This window comes from Hakea prostrata, chromosome 1, assembly GCF_041222555.1.
Source record: "Hakea prostrata isolate BN-2017 chromosome 1, UWA_Hpros_2, whole genome shotgun sequence".
NCBI classification, from domain to species: domain Eukaryota; kingdom Viridiplantae; phylum Streptophyta; class Magnoliopsida; order Proteales; family Proteaceae; genus Hakea; species Hakea prostrata.
Window position 1 is genome coordinate 51,323,709 of NC_142600.1, and position 10,453 is coordinate 51,334,161.

Sequence of the window (10,453 nt, forward strand, 5' to 3'; positions counted from 1 at the left end):
GTTATTGGGATTAGTTTTGATCTCTTTCCCTTTCTTTTTGGAACTACTTTCCGCTGTTGGTAGAGTGAGATTTCCGCCTCACTTTACTTTATGATTTGACATTATTTTTACCTTTCGTACTCTGATGATATATGATTTATTCCTTCCTTATTTGGATCTATCATTTATACTTTGCACATTGATTATTTATGTTCATGATTATGTTATTGTCCATGTGGGAGGTTGATTACCTCGATACTTGATCTTCAGGGCTGTGGATCACACACTCGGGTATGCCAGGTAGGGTACCGGCTGGGTGGATGTGACAACAAACATCAAGGATTCCAGGTCAAGTCAGAGTTAGGATAGGGCTGGATTTCACACACCGACTACCACGTAGGCTCTCAACCCTATTGGTCGTCCACATATGACAAAGGGGAAGCTCTTATGTCCTCTCACGGGTTGGTTACCGGTCTTGAGAGCCCATGAGCCCAGGCTTATCATGTGCAACCCTACCAATGAATGGCCCCCACAATGTGTAACAACCCCCGTATTTCTAACCTGGAATCTGTATTGTAGGTCCGATAACCCGAAGGTCAAGTCGGATTAAGTTGTGGAGTATTCGGATTGAAGTCGATGATCCATACCCTGAACCCATGGATCTGGATTCTCTTTATGATGAACTTGCATTGCTAGGAAATGGGATCCCAAGTAGGAGTCAAGAGGTGTTTGAAGATGTCTGGATTGAAGGTAAGACCTCCCCCATGTGTTGTTTAGGGTTAGGTTGAAGTTGGGAATCAACCCCTTGAGCAAAGCACCCATGTACTGCAAAGTACTAGGGGGCGGTTGCTTAAGGCGGTTGATTGGCCCAATCAACCGCCCCTAGCGACCGTCATGGTCTACTTGTGAGTTTTTCCTCTAATTTTCCCCCTATTGTGAAATCCCACCTAACCCTAACCTTGCTGCAGTGCCAAATGCATACATACCATATACATTGTTCAATTTATTCTCTGTCATATGAGTTGCCTAGTTTCATTTGGTATAAGTTTACCCTGAAGCTGATCTATTCTCTCTACAATTTCTTCTAGTGCCTTTCTTTACCTTTTGATAGGAGGGTGATCTTAAATCATTCCCATGACTGATCCTTCTATCCCTGTTGTTCTAGAGTGGATCTCCATACACTCTATAACCTTGTGATTTCTCCACATGATGATTTCAAAGAGAAATCAAGTGTGATCTTCATGATTTGTTATTCCTTCTAATTGTTTCAAGACTTCAAGCTTTTCATCTCCTGTTCTTCAACCAAAAGTTAGTAATCTCTCTTGTGTTGTATTGATCTACTCTTACTATGTTTTATTCTTGTGATTGAGATTATGAAGAAGATGTTGCATCCTTGCAACCATCTCTTCTACAATCTTCTGTCATTCTTAAGGTTTTATGATCTTCATATTGATCTTCGCCATGATCCTTGTGAAATCTTCATGAAGCCATGATCATACTTTTGGTTTGATTTCAAAGCATGTCAGATTTATTCCTTGTTTTCTTACAAAAGACTTATTGTTTTTCATTTCCCGTAGATTTTGAGAGAAGGAAGTCAAGATAAAAGCGATGTATCCCCACCTCTTTGGAAGCCTAGTACTCTCCCAATTTCGAGGACGAAATTATTTTAAGGGGGGGAGAATGTGAAATCCAACCCAAACCTAGCCAGGACACCCTATTTGTTTTGGGATAAAGAAAGGTTTGTTTAATGTTAGACCTTGAAGTCGGACCTTGTTTTCAATGTTGTTATCTTTGAAAGCCTTAGGAGGTCATGTCTAACCTTTTCCTTAGGGTAGATCCAATGTCCCGAAGTGAAGGAAGAAGTCTCTGTGGGCCCTCTCTGTGAAAGACATGGTGCTTGACCCGAAACCCATGGATTTTGACGATGATGCCCCTTACTTGAGTATATTGTCTGTGTTTAGTGAAAATACGCGCATCGAAGAGGGGTGAACTAGTTGAAGTACCTAATGAACTCCCGTGCATGATCCAAAGGTATTTCCCGAAACTAGACTTCTTTTTTGACTTTTAGGAGAAAACCCCACTCAATTTAACCCCGTATAGCCCTCCGAATCCTTGTCCGAAGTTGGTGAACTATTGCTGATTTTTCTACTGAACTATGCTCGGTCGATCCTGCTTGGTCGATCCCATCAACCAAGAAGCATCGACCAAGCAAGTGCTGAACTTTGTTTTTCGCCATTTTGACCCTTTCGACCTCCGATTTTCCCAATTTCTTCTCTAATCTTTCATTTATGCTTGTCTAGGGTCTTAATACCATCATTGGATCATTCTTTTGTGACCTTTGGATCATCATCATCACTGCTTAAGGTAAGGACGGTTATCGCCATAAATACATAGGCTATGTGATTATGTCTTGATGTTCATAACTTAGTGAATGTAGTTTCTTTATTACTTTTAGACATCATAGGACTGCTATACATGCTTTAGAATAGTAGTGTTGTGTTTATATATATTCTTGTTATAATGATTTGTCATTCTTGATACTTATATATATGATGAATCATTGCGATGTTATGACTTAACTTCTATTATAATGATGCATCATTTGTGTATGGTATGATAGACTTGAGCATGTGATTGCTTAGGTATAATTTGGGATTGGGTAGTGCCCTACTGGTACTTCTATCCTTGGACATCAAAGGGAATAGTATGAGATGTTCTCCGAAGATGCCCATCGACACTTTCCCGGATTATTGGATGACATACATAGGACTTGTCTAGTGGTGTTTGGCTAGGATGTCCCTGTCGTATCAGACCTGAATCGGAAGGGCATTGAGACCAAACGACATGTGGGAGTGTATGGTTTGATGGGCGCTCAAGACCGGTAACCAACCTGTGAGAGGACATAAACCATACTACGGATACCTGAAAGGGGCCATTTATTGGTAGGGTTGCAAATAGCTAGACTTGGGCTCACGGGTACTCAAGACTGGTGAAATGATCTGTGAGGGGACATGAGAGCTTCCCGTCTACTATTTGTGGATGACCAATAGGGTTGACGAGTCCGGTGAGTAATATCCGTGACTCTAGTGTGAAGGATACCGGAAAGGATCCCGGGATGGGAGGAATGGACATATCTAGATCTGACATGATATGACTAAGTAGATGACTTGCATTGGGTTAGGCTTTACCTTGACATGTGGCAATACTTAGACCAAATGGTGATGTGAGAGAGTGGTGACCAAATCCCCACCCAAGGAATGTCCGAGAGGGATGCAGGACCCATTACCAACCAACTGCCCAAGATATCTAAAATGGTTGAGGGAACCCAAGATATCTTAAATGGTTGAGGGTGTGAGCGGACCTACCCAAAGAAGTATGGTGCTATGTGATGCGTCCAATATCTGCTCAGCCCTTAGATCTCCTATGGATGACTTGCAAAAACAAACGTCAGATGTGGCCCAACCGCTGGGGTGGGGAGTTCACCTCCGAAGGCTAAGTCCGTTGATGAACATAATCACAAACGACTTTGCTTGAGCACAGAGCTAAGGAATGAATAACGAGAATACGATTCAGATAGTACCCGTTCTCCTACCTTGTGAGTAGGTGATGTCTTATATAGAGTGTACCTTCGAATCTCCTTCGTTGGATGTATTTGAGTCTTCTTTGGATAGTCGTCAGATCTTAACGGAAAGATCCATTGAGTGATAGATCCCTACTAGGTTAGACTAGTAGATGACTCCTTTGATGATACGATCGTTATATGGTTGTGACACCCAGCCCAAATCTAGCCCGAAAAACCTATCTGTTTTGGGTGAAGTAGGGTTTGTTTTATGTTGAGTTTGAAGTTTGACCGTGATTTCAGTTTTACTATCTTTGAAAATCTTAGGAAGCCATGTCATACCTTTCCCTTAGAATTGATCCAATGTCCCAAAATGAAGGAAGATGTCCTTGTGGGCCATCTCAGTAGAAGATATGGGGTTTGACCCAAAACCCATGGATATTGATGATGGTGTTTCCTTTTGGAAACCTTTTTTGATTTGGAGTTGAACTATTTATTTGTGATGAAGAACTTGGTTGATGGACCTAAAGCTTAGTTGGACTTGGTTTGAAGACTTCCCTCCATACTAGGTAAGTAGTATGATGTGTTGAAAGAAACCCATCCAAAAATATTGAAGTTTAGCCCATTAAATCCCTATTTTTGAACAAGCTGTCCAGGCAGTGGCATTTTGGTAATTTTCTGTTTTAAAGGTTTTTAAAAAGTTTTATTTCTTTTAATTTCGTGGTAAGCTATCCTACTATGTTTCTAAACCTCTTGATGGCATGGGATCGACCATTGAACTTCCTCTTTGGCGACCAATCAACCAACAAGATCAGTTTGGTCAGTTTGGTGAAATCCTAATAATTCTTGAACTCTTTGTGCTATTTAAAAGGGGGAACTCCATGTGTTTCACTCTCAATCTATTTCTAAGCCTTGGGAGAACGTGGGAAAAGCCCTAGAATCTCTCCTTCAAAGCCAAGGAAGATCCTTAAGCATTTGTTCTGATTTCTTCATCGGTTTCTCTTCTATAAGGTTGGTATTCAATTCGTTTCTTCTTTAATTCATTCTTTCTTCTCTACTTCTGATTTTCTGATCATGAGAAGGGTATTACACTGCTGTAATGACCTCTTCTCTAATTCTATTAACCCTAGAGGGAATCCCCCAATTCACTCTATGTTCTTGAAGCCATATGGCGATGATCCTTGAATTTGACTCCACCAATGATCTTGATGACACTTTCCCTAATTTTCTACCTATCTTTATGATTGTGGGAAGGTCTCATATTATTACCATGACCTTCCCTTGTGTCCTCATGATTGAGGAGTTGATCCCTGATATTCCTTGGACCATTGAAAACCTGAAGGGAGAGATTTTGAGGGGAAATTCTTGGGTAACCTTCGTGAGAGGGTAACCAATTGGCAACCCTTTTATCTTCTATTAATTCATTTGGACCCTCCCCAAAACCTTTCTTGATTGTAAATTCTTTGCCCTAAGGGTGAATCTTTATTCTCCTTAGTCTTTCCGTGGATACATGGATTCTTGTTAGTAAATCCCTAATTATATGATTTGAATTTCTTTCCTTTCACTTTAATTGAGAACCTTATTTTCTCTCATTGGTAGACCCTTCCTAATTCCATTCTTTATTTTGAAATACTGATGAGATATTCCTTTATCTATCTTGGGTTGTTTTTTTGAGGATTAATTATGGGTAACTCTCATGGGAGGTAACCAACTCTCATGAGAGGTAACCATATATGAAACCCTATTGTTCTTTTATCTATTGGAAACTCCCCACCACCTTTTCAGATTGTGCATTCTTTGTTTCTCTTTCCCTTGGGTGATATTTGTGTTAGCCTAAACTTGATCATCTTTATTTTCTTGTTTTATTGGCTATCAATTTACTTCCCTTCATCCGGTGCTCTCAACCTTTTCATTGGGAGCCAAAAAAGGGTGAAACCCTAACCTCTTGGATCAAATCAAGAACCCTTAGTTTGATCTTGTTAACAACCAATCAATGTGTTTTCTTTACTAAAATTGTAACCTATCATTCTCTAATTCTTTATCCTTGATCACACTAAATTTTCTTCATGATCCATGTTTAACCTAATTAGGATTTCTAATTATTCTTTCTTCGTTCTTGATTGAGATCAGGAAAAAGATGATGCATCCTTGCAACCATCTATTCCATGATCTCATTCTATTCTTTGAGATCTACGATCATCATCATGATCTTAACCCTAGCCAATAGATTCTTGAAACCTTAACCCTAACCCTTGAATGATCTTTCCGGAAAACTTTTGTAACCTTCCATGTGAGGGAAACCTCATGGGTAATAACCTAAACTAGATTTCCTATGATTTCTTGTTATTTTCTTGATAACAATCATTCCCTCTCTTTCCGTGATCATAACCTTTTCATGAGCCATATGTTATGATGAAACCCTAACCCCTTTATTATTGACCTATTGAGATTGATTTTTTGGACTATGATCTCCCCCATGTCTTCATTTGGGTTAGGTTGTACTTGGTCTTCAACCCCATGAGCAAAGCACCTTTGTGTAGCAATATACATGGGGGCGGTTGCTAGTGGCGGTCGATTGAACCAAGCGACCGCCCGGTCTGTTTTCGGGGTTTTGCCCTATTTTGCCCCCTGTTCGTTATAAATAGCATCCCTCACCCTATTAACGCATTATTATGTTCGGGATTGCTATTTTGGGCGATTAGGCGGCTGTGGAAACGTGCGGGATTCAGGTCTGAAGTGTTGTTAATGTTATGAAAGCTTTCCTCTTCTATTCTTGGTGATTCTGGTTAAGGTAATGAATCTCCATCTGCAATTCTCTTCTTTTTAACCTCTAATTGATATGAATCTATCCCCTTTTTGTTAGTGGTTACCCAATTGATTTGTTGTACTCCCTTTCCAATGCTCTTGATGAGATCCTGTCCAGAAACGAATCCCTGCATTTGTTAATGGATAGATCCAGTCAAGGGGAGAGTTTCTAGGTAATCCATTTATGATGATTGTTAGTTTTCCCTTCACCTATTGTCTTTAGGAGTGTTAGATTCGAGACTTAGGCCATGATCACTCGAAATCCGGATTGAAAACGGATGATCAGAAGCCTGAGTTTCGGATCTGAAACTCTCTGTTTTTGGGGCGGTCGCTCAACCTAAGCGACCGGCTCAAGCGACCGGCTCAAGCGACCGGCCGGTTTCCAGTGTCTGTGTAAGTTTGATTATGGATTTATTTTGACTCTTGACTCTTATATATTCTTGTAACCTTATGCCTAGGTGTTCTCTGTTTCAAGTAAAAGTCTTATAATAGTTTCTGGAATTCAAGTTAGAGGAATTTTACATAATTACAGGTAAGGACATGCATTCTTATTTATATGCAATTACATATACATGATGATTCAGCTGTTCTATTTACTATTCTTTGATCATGTAACTTGCTGTAATTGTATAAAAGCATGGGAATCTTATTGTACACTTGTTGTTTGTGGTATTCCTTGATGTACTTCATCTTTCATGATATTGCACAACTGTTCATGGTATGATAAAGAGTGATTGTAGTGTAGTTGTGATGGAAGGGGTATTCCATTGGGATATCTTGGCTGGAGATATCAGAGGGCTGTGGTATGGGACACATGCTCACTGATGCCTCTAGCACTATCATGATTATTGGATGACATATCTAAGAGAGTCTAGAATTGCATGGCTAGGTACCCTACATACTATTACCCTTTCGGCAGGGGAATTGAAGCCGGGTGACCCGTGACAATGGTGACGTGACTATGTTTCATCCTACAGCGGTAACCAGTCCGTGCGAAGACTCAATGGTCCACTATTGGTCATGTAATGGTAGGGTTGCATATGTTAGGGTTGGGCTCATGGACGTCCAAGGAACGGACCGGGTGTCGTGAGGAGTCATGAGAGCATCCGCCCCAATAATATGTGGATGACCATAGGGTTAAGGAGTGGAGTCCAACAGAGGTATCCAGTCCGTGAGGATTCTCACTCCTAGGTTGCGAAGGATACTGAACCGAGTTGGTTGGTTCCATAGGGGAAGTATCTGGACTTCATATAGTATGTTACCATTATGACTTGCATTGGATTAGAAACCCCGACATGCGCCAGTACTCATTGCCAATGGTCGTGGTGAGAGAGTGTTGACTTAACCCCCAGCCATGGTTTGAGAGCCAGTGTGGACTTACCCCTTTGCCCAGGATCCCTACAGAGGTAACCAGTCCTTGCCGGATCAGAGTGATGAGACTTACCCAAAGGAGGGCTGGTGTATATCTTAAAGCATGTCAGCTGTTAGAGACTTGCATAGTTAGATCTTAGTAGCATTCATATTTCTGCATATCATCCATATCATTTCATATGTGCATTCGTGGATTGTGTTGACATATATATGAGAATTGCTTGTTCCTTACTGAGTTCATTGGAACTCATTCCTTTCATTGTATGTATTATATGAACTGTATAGATGGTTGCACAATGTCGGAAGTTGGAGATGATTCATATGAAAGAGCCTTCTCGTATGCAGCTGATGTGAGACAGACAATGATACATGGACTTGCAGAGCATGAAGCCTCCTGAAGATGCGTGTGTGCACTTTTAGCACCATTGATGGCCGACGGAGGCAGATTCCCAATATTTTGATGATCGTATGGAGAAAGATTGGAGGACATCTTTATTTGCTAAGTTAGAAAACTAGTTTTTAGATTTACAAAAGAAAACCTGAAAGAAGATTATTTAGTTATTTATTTTGCTTCCGCTGATCTCGATATTACATTTGATTCTTGATTCTTTCCTTTGATTATTTCTTGGATATTTATCGGAGTATTTGGACTCCTGTAACCTTTTTATTAATTATTGCACTATTCTTGCTCTTGATTATCTGTATTTGTATTTATTATTGTTGATAGACTAAAACCATGGATCCTGTGACGGTTCGCACCCACGGGTTGTCGGGCAGTTAACCGGGCCCGGCGGGCGGGGTGTGTCAATGGTAGTTATCCATATAATAGCGATAAGTAATAGCCGCCAAATGCTTCTAGCCGTCTCTTTGACAATTAGTCCACTCCGATCGTAGCAGATTAGGGCGTGCTTGTGACTGAGTTAGGTTTCTTCCTCAGCAAGCTATCTCTTGGACCCGGCTCGCTCGGAAGCGAGATAATTCCTTTTGTCCCGACCGGGGTCGGGGATCGAACCAAGGTTGGACCAGGTTCGGTAATATTTTCTCCATAACACGAGCCCCTCAGACCAAGCATTCAGACGATCCTGAGGGCTTGGTTTTTAACTGGGTATTCTGTCGAACAATAGTTTTGCATAATCCCCAACCCATTAAATGTCATATCACATTTAATGCGGCTGTATCGCTTTTTCCTCGAGCATTGTGAATATTTTCACTTTTGTGGGGGTGACGCCACACGTCCTCTGTAGCCGAAACTATCGTTGCTCACAAAATCGAAATGACGGGTTTCTGAACGCCTGTTTTTGATTCGTGAGTTCAAACTTTCGAACCGTCTCTAAATCTCAATCGTTGATGTTGAGTCCATCTCAATCGTACATGACCTTGATCACTCGTGCGAGTGCTTAAAAGCGGTTCGTTGTCTTCGTAGGTTTCATTCTCCTTGTCTGGAATTTTGAAACCTCATCGTCTTCTTCGCACTCTAACGATCTTCTCACTCTCGAGCATTCTGTTTCAGTGATTCAGTAAGTCTACTAACTCTTTTACAATCTTTATTTCCGTCTCCAGGTTTCTTTTTCTTGCTAAAAACCACAACCAGACTTTAGTAATGGAAAGTGGTAGAGTTTTTTCTTAAATTCCTCCTGAACTTAGTGCCGGTAAGGGTGACTCTGGTGACGAGGCCTTTGCCTCAATCCCTCCTGAGCAATCGGATAGTGACCAAAAAACCTTAACTGCCATTTGGCATGACTTTGAAGAAGTTAGCCAACTGAAAAGGGCTGAAGAAAGTGGTAAGGCTCCAAGGAATCCTGGATTCGTGGACCCAACTGATCGACGTTTTGTGACACCCACGCCATACCCTACTCCTGCTTTTCAGTCTAGGAGTGTAGGTCAGAGACCTGGATTTCAGCAACCAGGCCAGTTTGGGTCAGTTAGGTGGGAATCAGCCGCCGATGAATGTGAATGCTAGGCCCGTGAATGCTATTCCTAGGCCTTTGGATCAGAAGCCTCCAGTTGCACCTGTTCCTGTTGGACTTAGCAACCCTGTTTGCTCTTTCTGTAAGTAGACTGGTCATTTTGCTCGTGACTGTCCAAAGAAGTCTGTTCAACAGCCTACTCCTGCAGTGAAGAGTACTCTTGTCCCTCCTTCTGGAAGAGTGTTCAGTATTTCTTGTACTGAACAAGATGCGAATCGCGAAATAGTTACAGGTACTTTATTTGTTGCTTCTATTCCTGCATTTGTGTTATTTGATACGGGTGCTTCTCATTCATTCATATCATCTGCATTTATCAAGAAGATTGATTTGGAACCTGAGAATTTATCTAGTTGTTTATCGATTTGTACTCCTACTGGACCTATTGTGAAACTAGATAAAGGATTAGTTAAGTGTCCTATTTTGGTTGGTGGGAAGAATTTGGAAGCCAATTTGGTACTTTTGGATATGAAGGATTTTGATATCATTTTGGGTATTGATTGGTTGACTACCCATAATGCTGTAATTCTTTGTTCTTCGAAGAGAATTCAATTTTATTTAGTGGAAGTTCAATGTTTGAATTCCAAGGCGAGAAAGGAAGAATTGGTAAGAAGACATTGTCTGCACTGATGCAAGTCTGTTCGTTAGTTGAAGGTTTGCCATCTGAAGGAGAGGTTAAGGAAGGAAACAAAGTAGAAGAAGTTGGCATTGTATGTGATTTCGCTGATGTCTTTCCTGAGGATCTGTCAGGTGTGCCACCTGATAGAGAAGTGGA